The 13,581-nt window shown below is 37.3% G+C and overlaps 1 protein-coding gene across 2 annotated transcripts in view; it reads left to right on the top strand.

Annotated features, from left to right (window-relative positions):
• The window catches only part of LOC118746001 (integrin-linked protein kinase-like), a 263,182-nt gene that overhangs the window by 101,002 nt on the left and 148,599 nt on the right, over positions 1-13,581 (top strand). The window lies entirely within an intron of this gene.

Raw genomic sequence — 13,581 nt, 5'->3', positions numbered from 1 at the left:
GTTTTAAATGTTAAAACCTGCCTCTAACTTGTCTATAACTACGGGCCATTGTTTTTTTCCTCTTACGTTATCACTTGCTGAAAACATCATTGAGGATGAGACGATTTTAACATATACAACGCAAGGGAGTTTTACAAACTTCGACATGATGGCCAAAACAATTCGCGTTCTTGCGCGAACTAGTATTTTTGGTTCATGTATTTGCGCTGTGTATTAGCGTGCTTAAAGGCTTGACAAACCGTTGACGGAAATTTGAGAAAAAATCCAAATTTTTTCACGTAGACAAAACTAACTCAGAAAGCGTACAAATAATTGCACTAAGTTGCACGGATTTCGTTCTTGTGACCTTTGCACTAAACTGCCCTGACAACTGTCAAATATTTTTGGTCTTGCACTGTTCTACACTTCAGTGCCGTTTGCACCATGTCTGGTTAATTTTGGGCTTGTATAGCAACTTCTCTAGTAAAAAATTGCAGCGAGAGCGTAAAAGCAAAATAGAGCGTAAAATTGGGAAGAAGAGAAAACTAGCAGAAAAAGTTATTGAACACAAAACTACTAAAAACTTGCAAGTGAATAGTTGTTGCACCGTTTTTGACATCATGCTGTTAAAATTTTACTATTTATAAATCAGTTTTAACTCTTTGCTTTACACACAAGCACTTACACAGTCCAGTATAACCTTTTTCTGCAAAATGAATAAAACAGAAAATATTTACATATGTTTTAGCGTTGTCACGTACTCAATAGGTCATCACAAAAATGTGACAATTGATTATGAACATGACAATAGTTATAGCGGCGAGTTTTGTCATTGCACGCAAATAGGGCTGTAAGAGTTAATTCAACATGATAACACGTTTTAAAGCATTTTTATGAATAATTTTACCTAAATTGGGCGTTTAAAGTGGCTGACAACAATTTTGGTTATTTTTGGTTTCGTTGTTTTCTTGCTTGGTTTACTTTTCGTCCGTTTACCAGCGAAACAAGATGGCGTAAAACCCGCTCAAAAAATCGATTTTTTTTATTCTCTTTTTCTTGCTTGATCTTGTGTCGTTCGTTCATGGTTACACGTATGAAGAAATGGCAATACACTCACACTTTTTACAAACCCACTCGCACTCATACAGCTTGAACGTCAACTTGATACCAATTTTTTCTTTCAAGTCGAGAGGCAACTTGAAAATCAAGTCAAACAGCTGATCACAGCTCGTCTGTTCCCGTACTTTGGGATTTAGTCAAAAATAGTCAGAAAGATATTACTGAAAGTATTATAAACACGTGTACGGGAACGAGGCGAGGATTTAAAGATGTTGCATTGACGACGGCACCTTGAGAGTAAAATTGACTATTAAGTTGCGTGCAGCCTGCGTCACAGCTGTCAATTCAAATGAATTTTGACAATGACTATTACTACGTTTATACGTTTATTTATTTACCATTTTTATTTCCAGAAAATACACAAATAAAAATATTTTAATGAAAATTTCCAAATCAAATGACAGTTAACGGAAGCCGTCATCAACCGCAATTGTGTTTACTCGGATACATTTCACTGCGGTAATGGAACAGCTGTTCGCTTCCCGTTGACCGCTTAACCGTCGTCCGCTGTATTTCTGGGTAGAGATTAAATCTTTCGCAAAATCTTTCCTCCTTCACATCGTCGATTGTTGTCATTGTCCATGCGCCGTGTACCACCTCGGGCATGATGATTGTCTTATAGACTAGAGTTTTCGTAGAGGACTTTACTTCTGAAATGCCTACTCAGTCCAAAGTAGCACTTGTTGGAAAAAGTGATTCTGCGCTGGATTTCGAAGCTGACATTATTGTTAATGCTACTTTCCAAGTAAACGAAATTCTCTACTTACTGTCAGCAGTGACACAGGTTGTTTGTTTGATGACAGGAGATACTTCGTCTTGTCCTCGCTTACCTCCAGACCAGGCTTTGAAATCGACAAATAAATGATGTTTTTCGATCCTATTATCGGGAGTAATTTTCAAGATTTGGCATACTGTGAATACCTGACCTAAAGCTCTACCCAGAATTACATCGGACGACGGTAAAGCGGTCGGCGGTAAATGAACTGAGTGAGCTGTATAGTTGCCACAGTGAAATTCGTCAGAGTAAAGACAATTGCGGCGCACGACGGCTTCCGTCATTTATCATTTTGATTTGAAAATTACCATTAAAATTTAATATTTTTTCGGTACATGGAGGTATGAAGATTTGCTGCAAATAAAAATAGATGAAAACGTTGCCAAGCTTGTGAAAATAATAAAAATTACTACAACCAACACTCAATCAACATTGTGCCGTCCCCGCTGGGCGTCGGCGGTAAAAACGCTGCCGCCGCAATTATGAGACATTCCATATGCCTTTGTGAGTTTTAATTTTAAAGCGGTTAATCAGCTTTACCGTCGTCCGCTGCAATTCTGGGTAGAGTTTATGGTGGATTTGTCAGGTCTAAAGCCACACTGATAAGGCCCATAAGAGTATATGTCGGTTTGTTGATAAGGTCTCTATGAGAGAAGGTGTTAGAGTGGAGTGGCGAATGCGTTGGCCGTCTGTGATTGCATATTTTCGACGTTGAGGTGAATGCGTATCTTGGCTGCAACCAGAAAGTGGTCCGAGTCGATGTTTTGCCGTTGGAGTGTACGTACGTTTAAAACACGGGAAGCGTGCCTTCCGTCTATCACAACATAACCGATTTGGTTTCTCGTTTTTCGATCTGGAGATAGCCAAGTAGCTTGATGGACCTGTTTATGCATGAACCTAGTACTGCATACTGCTATGTTTCGGGCCCCGGCGAAGCCAATCAGCGTCAGTCCATTATCGGACGATTCGTCATCCCTTCTTTGCGCACCTTGGCATTGAAATCGCCAAGCACGATTTCGACATCGTGACTGGGCAACGCTCGTATGTACGCTCCAAGTGCTCATAGAAGCGGGCATGCGTGCATCTGAGCGAGATGCTGAAGAATCTCGCTTTGATGCGGACTGTGGCTAGACGCTCGTTCACCGGGGAACGACATTACTCGGCGACGGAGTCTCTCTCCTACCACAAGTCCAACATCAAATATGTGCTCCTTTACACGGCAGCTGTGGTAGGCATTGCAAGTCCTCATATATTTTTTGCTTCAACCGGTTAACTCCAAGACAAACGCCCGCTTGCAGCCGCTCCTACTGGTGAACAGACGCAGCTTACTTCAGTGAGCCTCTAATCGAATATGTCGGTGAACCCTATTTCGCTCTCCCATTTTTCCCCTACTTTGTCAGAGAACCGCTTTCTAGTAAATTCTTTCAACTTCTGGCGAGTTATAACTCAGTTAACCATAGTGTGCACTGCATATGTAGAAGGTAATTTTTACGTAGAAATCAAAAACCAACAGACTTCTACATAAGTAATGCTGTGCGATGGGTAACCGCTTACACGCAAAGCTTCAGCATCAGCTACATCAGTAATAATACACCACAGCTACATATTGTGGGCAGATTAGAGCATTTAGAATATTTTAACTTTTGACAGCTCTTGCTATATACCACAGCCTCACCATTCTGATTAACCAGTTATTCCGCTCCATTACAAGAGTCATGCTAGTAGTTAACGGATTAAAATATCCAAAATTTTTTTTTTTGCTAAATTGTACAATAAATTTGGGACGTGATGGATCTTATTCCAAGTTTAGAAATAGTTCGGTTAAGGCCGTAAAATTACTGGTTGACTGAGTAAAAAAAAGTTGATCATCCTCGTTTTGAAAATGGCGGTGTTCCACCACTCAGGTTTTACCCGACAACAGGCAGTTGATTCTGCGATCTAATTCAGTTTAGATGGATGAAGCCTTGCAGTCACTGTTCGTCCTTGGAGCAATACCCCGCTCTAGGGTTATGATCGGGGCTGGTATCGACAAGTTGAACCATACCAGGAACCTACTTCTGTCGTGTGCACCCCAGGAGACTCCATTCGAACTCCAGTTCGTTTTTCTGCAACATATGCAACGGATGAACCCACCTAAAGACCTGTCCTAGTCGTAGGCCATACAGGAAGGGTACCACATGGTTTGTGGCCTTTGCTGTTCCAGCCAAACGCAAGCAAAGTACAAGGCGTGGAATGCACCGTTGCCCTCTAGCACCAAGGGAGTCTCCAGGTCTCCACGGAGCTCAGCCGCACAATAAAATTGCTCCCGCCTTCTTCCGCAACCTTCATACCGCTCCAATTCCCGTCGAAACAAAGAGATTTCCACTTTACAGCAATGGTTTCCAGAGCAAAATCTTGGACATAATAATCTCTACGGGTCGGCATGAAATATTGATAGTCGAAATCTATGCAATTATCACCCTGTCACCCTGAAAGTGGTGGAAATCGTATGGTAGTTAATGACTTTAAGGCGCCCCACAATCTTTGACATTCAATTCTACCACACGGACGAGAATGCTATTGGCATAGCAGATAGATTATTCAACATTCTACGCCATTAACGGTGATACCCCAGTCGAGATTATGGATCCTTGCAGCAGCTCGCCTAGCTATAGCTTGCACAGGTCTGACAAAAGCATAACGTGGAGGTTTCAGCCACCAGAGCGAGTTTTACTGATTTCTTAAGCTGGAGATTTTTCGGTTTTGGTGTCCTTGAAAGGCATTGATGACGTGTGTTCGAAAGTAAACGGCCATTTCCTTGATCCAGTTTGTTTCTACACCGCAAGGAGCCGAAACCAAGTTTTAGGTTTTACATACATATCTTCATTTCAATTTGTTATTTGAAATGAGGGGATATGTGACGCTAAATTCAGTAGTATTTAGTATGCTAATGATCCGACTTGAAAATATGAAATTTTTGTTCACGCATTCAAATACAAATAAGTACTTATTGATTAATTTAAATAATTGTAGTTGCCACTTGCGAGTCGCGTGTGCGGCGTTGATAAGCGAATGATTTGGCATGTCTACAAATCTTTTCGGTATCAGGTGATGATTGTTGCTCACTGCCGAGGGACACAGACAATAAGCTTGCGAGATATTTTCTTATCAAAAGTTAAAAAAAAAAATAAAAAACCGAAACAATGTTCCGTGTTGTCCAATCAAAAACAAAAGAAAAGAGTCATTAGGAAGTCAGTCGCAGGTCAAAGGAATGATTCAGTATGATTTTAGCGCCTGCTCTTTCGGCAAAGTTTATCAATAAGTTGACTGTATAGATTGCTGTTGCAATAGAATTTAGCATCTTCAAGTACATGAGAGTCTAAAGTACACCGACTAGAATCAGAAGCTTTTCACGCCCAAAATCCGCAAGCGGCTCTATGTATGAAGTAAAGGAAGTTTGACATTGAGGGCCGTTTGCACCATGTCTAGTTGACGCTAACTGGAGGTACATCCATCAGTAAGGGCCGGTTGCTCAAAGCCTGGTTGACACTAATCCCCGGTTAAACATCTTTATCGACGTTACCGACACCGTGTTATATGCAAGGAGTCGTAAACGTCGATAACGATGTTAACCGATGATTAGTGTCAACCAGGCTTTGAGCAACCGGCCCTTAAGCACATCAACTGCTTTATCGATCACATTTTATATGATGGGTGTCGATAACGTCGATAAAGATGTTTAACTGGGAGTTAGAATTAACTAGACATGGTGCAAACGGCCCTGAGAGATATTTCTGATCTCACTGAAGTTTCGACAATCGTCTAAAATGCGGCTTGACTTCACATCACAATTTGATTCGAGCTGAACCTAAGATTTGCTTTCAATTTCTGAACAGTAGTGTTTCCTTGCATTACAGATATGTAAATTTGTCTTGAATTTTTCAAAATGAAAATCGAAGAAAAAGTTAAACAAGATGGGCTTAAACTCACAAAACGGTATTTACGTACATTGAACTTCAGCCAGAAATCTTCGAAGATCTTGAAAAGAAAGCAGCATGGAAGACGACAAATCAGCAACCCTAACTTCGCAGTTTCTGGCTGCTATTTCTACTTTGGAATTTTAAATGTCTTGCAGAATAAGTCAAAGCCAAGGTACATTACCACCATTATACCAGTAATCCGCGTTTGTGCTGCAGGGTAAGGTGAACGTTCCAAAAGTTGCTTTTCAGTCGCTTGTTTTGTATGGGGAAAGGTTTCACAAACAAAAAGATTTTGACAATTTATAATTTTTGTAAGAAGAAATCAAAAATATTTGACATTTTAAAAACCAATCAATTTGAAAACAAAAAAATCAAATCAGCTGCTCTACTGATACAATCTGTTTCATATGCCTTGGTCTGAGTACTCCATCGTTTTGGCTTTGAGTAAGCAATTCAATCAAAAAACGAAAGATTTTTCCGAGGCCCTGAAACGTGCGGAAGACGGAATTTCAAGAGATACGACAAAATGCAGATTAATTTTCACGAAGTATGCACAGAATACGACATCGATAACAAGAAATCAAGCATAAACAAACGCCAAAGAAGTTTAAGATTACTATAGAATTGCATTTTTATTCGAATCAACGATACGAACCTACATAAGTAATAACGAAGATATTGGTAAAAAACAAGTAATTTTTAGCAAAAAAAAACCGACTTCAACTCCCATATAAAAAAAAATATATATATATATATCTCATAATCCACTGATCGGATCTCAACCAGATTAGTATGGGACCACCTCTGAGACACAACCTTTCCGATGCAAAATTGTCGAAATCGGTTGACGTGGTCCAAAGTTATGCGGTAACATACATAAAAAAAAAAAATATTCCGACGAACTGATAACCTCCTCCTTTTTTGGAAGTCGGTTAAAAAAAGCTCACGGCCACACTCGCATTGAACTGTATATCAGGCTTTATGGACGCTCACACACATCTGTAAAAACTTGTCGTTCACATGCGAATGCTTTGCGTAAGCACACAGTTGATTGTGAGCTGGAAAAAAGGCATATTATGCATTTTAAATTAGTTTTTATTCTATAATTCTGAAAGATATTTTTATTCTCTATCTTTTCTTGTCTCAACTATAGCAAACAGTTGAGTAATAACGAAGATATTGGTCAAAATAAAAAGCTCACGCTCACGCTCGCATTGAACTGTATATCAGGCTTAACTCATCTTCAGAGTAGTTTTATTTAACACAAATCTGTTTTTGAAAACTTCGGTTTGCGGTGGCTTGAGCAAGAAAACCCTTCGTATATCCATCACTATATGTAAGTATGTTTGGCCAGTACAAATTTTCGAATTGATTTAACTTGACGCATTTGAATGGTGACTCGCATCAGTAATTTTCCTCTTAAAGCAAATAAAATCGACTACATATTGTTAAGGCAAAAAAATAATGCTGATAATTCACTCTGGGTGAGTATATACGAGGGTGCACCAATAAGTTCGCTTATTTAAATTGTTAAATACTTTTCTGGACGTGAGGCGATTACGATATAATATATATATACATATTATGTATACAGTCTTAGCCGAACTAAGCTTGAAAGGGTGCAAGATTATAGAAGCCATGTATGTACATTAGGGCGATTTTTTTTTGTGACTATTGTTTTTTTTCACTCCTACCTCGAAATTTTATAGAAAACATCTAAAAAAAATCCCTGAAAATTTGAACCCTTTATATTAACATTAAGTACTCGCCCAAGGCGTGCAAAGATTTCCCATATAAAATACACGTAGACTTTGAGTTTTTTTCTTAAAAGGTCTACAGCTCAGAGGCATTTTATGGTATAATCTTGGTCAATAGTAGGTTTTCTTCAGAATTGAATGCTCTACAAAAGTGTCCATTGCGGTGTAATTCTAACTACCACCAGCGATGTAGTATGGGTCACTAAACCCAACTTTTTCATGAAATTCTCGTTTTTTGCCCCTATCTCGAAAATAACAAGAGCTACAGAAAAAATATGAATGACAAACTTGTAGAACATTTAATTTCCTACAAAAAAGTTTCCCAACACCAAAATCGCTAATATGTATATACATTTCTTGGGATATTGGACTTTCACCGTAGCCCTGTAGTTAGCACCAAAGTTAGAACTTCAAAAATAAACAAATATTTGGCGCTCCCATTCTCCGACCGGCAGATGGTTTTGGTGAAGCTTTTCAAATTCAGAAATACACTCGGATGTTTCGTCCTGCAGAGAGGCCGTCGCTGTTAGAAAAAGCTTTTTTTTTGATGTTGCTCGTACCAGGAATTTAACCTAGGTCTTATCGGAAGCACTTACCTCAAAACACTTGCACTTGGTTCGTGAAATATCCAAAGGTTTTTTCTAACGAAGGCTAGCAGGAAATGGCAAACCACCGATTGTAATCCTGCCACCACAAGGTTTTTCATTAATAACTAAATACCTGCCGTTCGGATGCGGTCAAACCACTACGCTCGTATCCAGGGAAACTGAGAAAGCGTTGATGAAAGAGCTCATCGCCCTTACCATAATATGGAGTTTTTGCGGCATTACAAAGCCGGAATAAAGTACCAATCGAAATAGCAGGCGTTTTCAGGTGGATCATCCCTGATGAAGGAAAATTTGGCCGGGTGGAGGCTACCAAGGTTATGATGCTTGCGTTTGGCTAAATATAAAATGCTCTCACATCACGACATTGCGTGCGTAGTGGCCGTGACGAAATTTCATGAAGTGGACGGATGGAATAAATTAAGTCATCCCCAAAGAAATGACTAAAAATTTTGAGGGAATCGAGAAATTATAGAGACGCTGGACAAATTGTATATTCATTTACAAATGTATGTACATATTAAAGTCAAAGGAAACAGTGTGTTTGCACCGGAAAATCTATCATTAAACCAAACAGTTATGGTTCAATTGGCCCACCCTAGTACATATATATGTATGTATGTATATATGTGCATTAGAGTGCATCACTAAAAAGTTTCCACCGGAATTATAAAATTGTAAAATGTATTGTATTTTAAGACTTCTGTCAAAATATTTCGGGAAAATATTAAGTTTTACGTGAGCTCCTTTTTTTGATTCCGTCGATAACATTTTTAAACTTCTGTATGCAGACCTTTAAAGTTTAAACTCTTGCATTAGATGAGGTCATTTTTTGGCAAAATATTTTTAACAACTAGTTTTATTAAAAAACTAGATTTTTGGAGGTATTTTTAAATAGGTCTCGCTTACGTAAATCTTAATATTTTTCTGCAATGTTTTGGCGGAAGTCTTATATATATAGTATAATAAATTGTATGATTCCGATGGAAAAACAGTACGGATTTTTTTTGTATAGATTGTTCTATACCGAATAAAATTATAACCCTTTATATACCCGAGCGCACTTGTGCACAAGGGCGTTAAAACTTTGTTCACCTAAGAGTTGTTTGTAACAACCAAAACGCATCGAGATAGATATAGACAAATGTATACATAAATGATCAGAATGAAAAAAGAAATCGATTAAGCGGTGACTGGCTGTCCGTCCGTCTGTGCATACGATAACTCAAGTAAAATTTGATATATCTTAAAGAAACTTAGTACGTGCACTTCTTTTAAGCGCAGGACGGATGGTATTGAAAATGAGCAAAATCGGACAATAACCACGCCTACCTCCGATATAACGATAGTTTTCAGAAATGCGATATTTACAATGATTATTAGACGAAAAATGAGAATATTATATTTTATGGAAAATGGGCGTAGCCGCGTCCATTTATGATTCCATGTGTATATGTTGGTTACCGCTTAAGCAATTTCTCCCAAACTTGGCACAGTTCTTAGCCTTGGGACGACATACCAAAGGGCTGAAAACTTTTAAAATCGGACAATAACCGCGCCCACATCCCATATAACGGTAATTTAGAGAAATAGAGAGATCAGTAAACACGGAAGCTAATTTATTCAAAGTTGGTGTTTGCAATAATTCTTTTGCAAAAAATACGTTTATGATAAAATTCTGGAAAATGGGCATGGCACCGCCCTTATTATGACCACATGTCTGTATCTCGGTAACCGTTCGATCAATTTGTACCAAACTCGGTATGATTATTGCGCTTGCTACATAAAAGCAAAACGTTGAAAATTATTGAATCGGACTAAAAGTACGCCCACTTTTTATACAACGGTAAATTTCATAAATGCTTGAAACTTCGATATTTCTAAATTTAAGAATGCTAATTTACTCAAAATTTATACTAACAACAATCCCTTGAAAAGAAGCAACATTATTATGGAATTTTGGAAAATTGGCGTGATAACTATATATCCTTATATCATGTTTGAAATATGGGTAAAACCTTACTAACCATGTAGCGGTAGTTTTCGAAAAGGTGAAATAACTATATTTAATACTTGCGCCCGGTATTTAATGTTTGGCTCCACCCGAACTTAGACTTTTTACTTGTTTTATTTTGAAAAAAAAAAAAATATTTAGAGGTCGCCCACGCGCTCAAAGTTTTCCAGGCCTTTTATGTATGTACGTATGTATATGGGTAAAAAACAAGTTTGCGTAGAAATGGTATAGAATTCTTGAAAACCAATGTGGTTGTTCACGCTTGCCTGGCTATCAAGTTATCTGGTTAAAAATAATTTTTCTGTAGTGTATTCGGTTGCTGTACAACAATGAAATACACTACAGAAAAATCATTTTTAACCAGATAACCTGACAAACAGGCAAGCGTGAACAACCACAATACTTTTCGATAGAAAAATTTTGCTCCTCTTCAGGAGACTGCTAATACCCAACACCCAACTGTTTATTGCAATTTTGTATGGGTTCCCCATAGCTTTTTTTAATTTTGTAGGAGTTCTATAAAAAATAGTTAGTAATCGAAAATGGCTAAGTAAACAATTGGATATCTATTATTATTGAAAGTCTCCTGAAGGGAAACGAAGTTTTCCGATCGAAAATTATTGATTTACAAGAATTCTATACCATTTCGACGAAAGCTTGTTTTTCCTATATAAAATACTTGGAAAACTTTGAGCGCTTTGAGCAACATCTAAATATTTTTTGATTTCAAAATAAAAAAACTGGGTATTTTTTCGGTAAAGAACAAGCATGAAAATTCCGACTTTACTTTTTTTTTGGACCACCGCAATGTACATACATACATATGTATGTACATATACTTCAAAAATGTAATCGGAGACCATTCACATAGCCCATGTATATATAAATATGTACATATAAAACATTTATTCTAAGCAACAACTTTGGTTATCAGGACGGCTTAACCTTAGACCAAGCTGCGAAAACTGCAACTGACGGCAGTGAATAAGCGATTTGTGTGGTTCAATTGATAATCTGTAATAATAAAAAAACAAAAACTGTTGGCAACATTTTTTTTTGATATATCTATATTTTGCATAATCGCTCTCTTATGCTTTGCGTTTACTCTTACAAAACTTAAATATAAAGAGCTTTGACAAAGCTTTCGAAACAATTTCTTGAGCACTATCAGTCAAAAGAGTAATGTATACATACATACACACGTATCGGTTATTTATTCCAATAGTGTCATAACTCAAAAAAGTAAAACTCGAGAAAAATGGCTTTAAGGTTTTTAATTTACGTATACGCCCATAATAAAAATGAATAGAGATTTTGTTCTAGTAAGCAACTGGTAATAGATACAGCTATGAAATTTTTACACAACATAGAAGAAGAGGTAACGGAAATTTCTGCATAAATTTTTATATTTTTTGAATTATGGCACTATTGAAGTATATGAGCGATTTGTATGTAACATTGTAGAGCCGTTACCTACGAACCGATATTAGGCTCTGAGTTAATTTGCAGTCGTAGTGCTGAAGTGGGGTTTGGGCGCATTTGGCGTTTGTATGCAGAGCAAACCAACCCAAAAACGAAAAAAAAATGAACACATATGTACAAAAGTAAAAGCGAATAGCGAAAAATCGAAATGTGGATTTTTGTGAGGAATTCAAGTTCAGTACACGCGAAGAGCTCAATTCGTTTGGACGGTGGTGAGAAATAGGTTCGGAAAGCCGACGGCAATACATATAAATTCAACAACAAATGTTACAACGACCCTAAACGCGATTATTCAATTGCTGACAAAGGAATCAAAACCCACAAAAAAAGAAAAAAATATAAAAAAAAATGTTTAAGGACTTTTAAATTAATAAAAAAAAGAGAAAAATATATAGTGCATTGTTTTGAGTTTAATAGCACAATAGGCTTATGAACGAAGCAAAATATTTTAAAGTGATTTATTAAAGAAACCAAATAAACGCAGAGTTTTACAATAATTATTACTATTGTGAAACCAGGATAACTAGGCCAATCTCTTCTTTTTTTTTACAAATAACCATTGCAAAAATTTACAAAATGCCATCGGAAAAATCAATTTACAATCCAAATCCGGCGCTTAGCCGCGATGCCTACATATCTAGCATGGCTGAATATAGAAAATTCTACGAGGAATCATTGGAGAATCCTGAGGAATTCTGGATGCGTGTAGCCAAACAATTCCATTGGGAGACACCAGCGGATCCAAAAAAAGTTCCTGCAATATAACTTTAATATCACCAAAGGACCCATCTCCATTAAATGGATGGAAGGTGCTTCCACAAATATTTGCTATAACCTGCTGGATCGCAATGTACGCAACGGTCTCGGAGACAACATTGCCTATTACTGGTAAGCCTACTGAAATCTGACAAATGGCAATAAATGCAAAAATTATAAAATACAATACAAAAATAAGATAAAATGCGAAAAATAAAGATAAGAGATGGAAGAAAGTAAAACATACAATCAGATGATGACGCACTTCAAACTCAGCATTGATTCTTCTTGCGCAAGGATAACATTTCCTTGCATTGTCATAATTTTTCAAATTCACTTTTGTGCCTTGTTTTGGAGGATATCGATTTTTCGCGCTCGCTGCTCGGTGTTATGAATATATGTATGCACATACATACATATGTATATATGTACATATGTAAAGTGTTGAAGCAAAGCACAGGCGATATAAACAAAGTGGATAATGCTGAGCGATTCAAAGTTCCTGCGCCTGCACCTGTGCCCTTGTGTGTATATGAAAGTGTATGCCCGGGTATGAGGCCAATATAGAAAGTATTCAGTGGGGTCAAGCGAAAATACATACATATACATAAGCTGCAAGGATGTCCTTAGGTATACTTTGAAGGCAGTAAAGTGAAGTGCGCTATGATAGGTTAAGTGTCACATAGAAATAATTTCGTAGGTATTGGCCTTGTGGTGGGTATACATTAGGGTGGTCCAAAATAAGTAAAGTCGGAATTTTAATGGTCTCACCCCCTGAGATTGTTCTATACCAAAAAATATGCCGCTCAAAGTTTTCCATGTACCTATTTTATATGAAAAAAACAGCTTCGTAGAAATGGTGTAGAATTCTTTAAAATCAATATTTTTCGATCGGTTCTCTTCAGGAGACTTCCAGTAACAACACCCAACTGCTTATTTAACCATTTTTTAATTCTAAAGATTTTTTATATATCCCCCACTGCCTTTTCTGCCTTTTAATGGTTAAATAACTAATTGGGTATTATTACTGGAAATCTTCTGAAGAGAAACAGAGTTTTCTGATGTTGATTTTCAAGAATTCTATACCATTTCTACGAAAAGTTGTTTTTTCCCCATGTAAAATACATGGGAAACT

This window comes from Rhagoletis pomonella, unplaced genomic scaffold, assembly GCF_013731165.1.
Source record: "Rhagoletis pomonella isolate Grant_MI unplaced genomic scaffold, Rhpom_1.0 Rhpom_scaffold_00010, whole genome shotgun sequence".
Lineage (NCBI taxonomy): Eukaryota > Metazoa > Arthropoda > Insecta > Diptera > Tephritidae > Rhagoletis > Rhagoletis pomonella.
The sequence above is the reverse complement of the archived record's forward strand: the minus strand, read 5'-3'. Positions and strand labels throughout refer to the sequence as shown.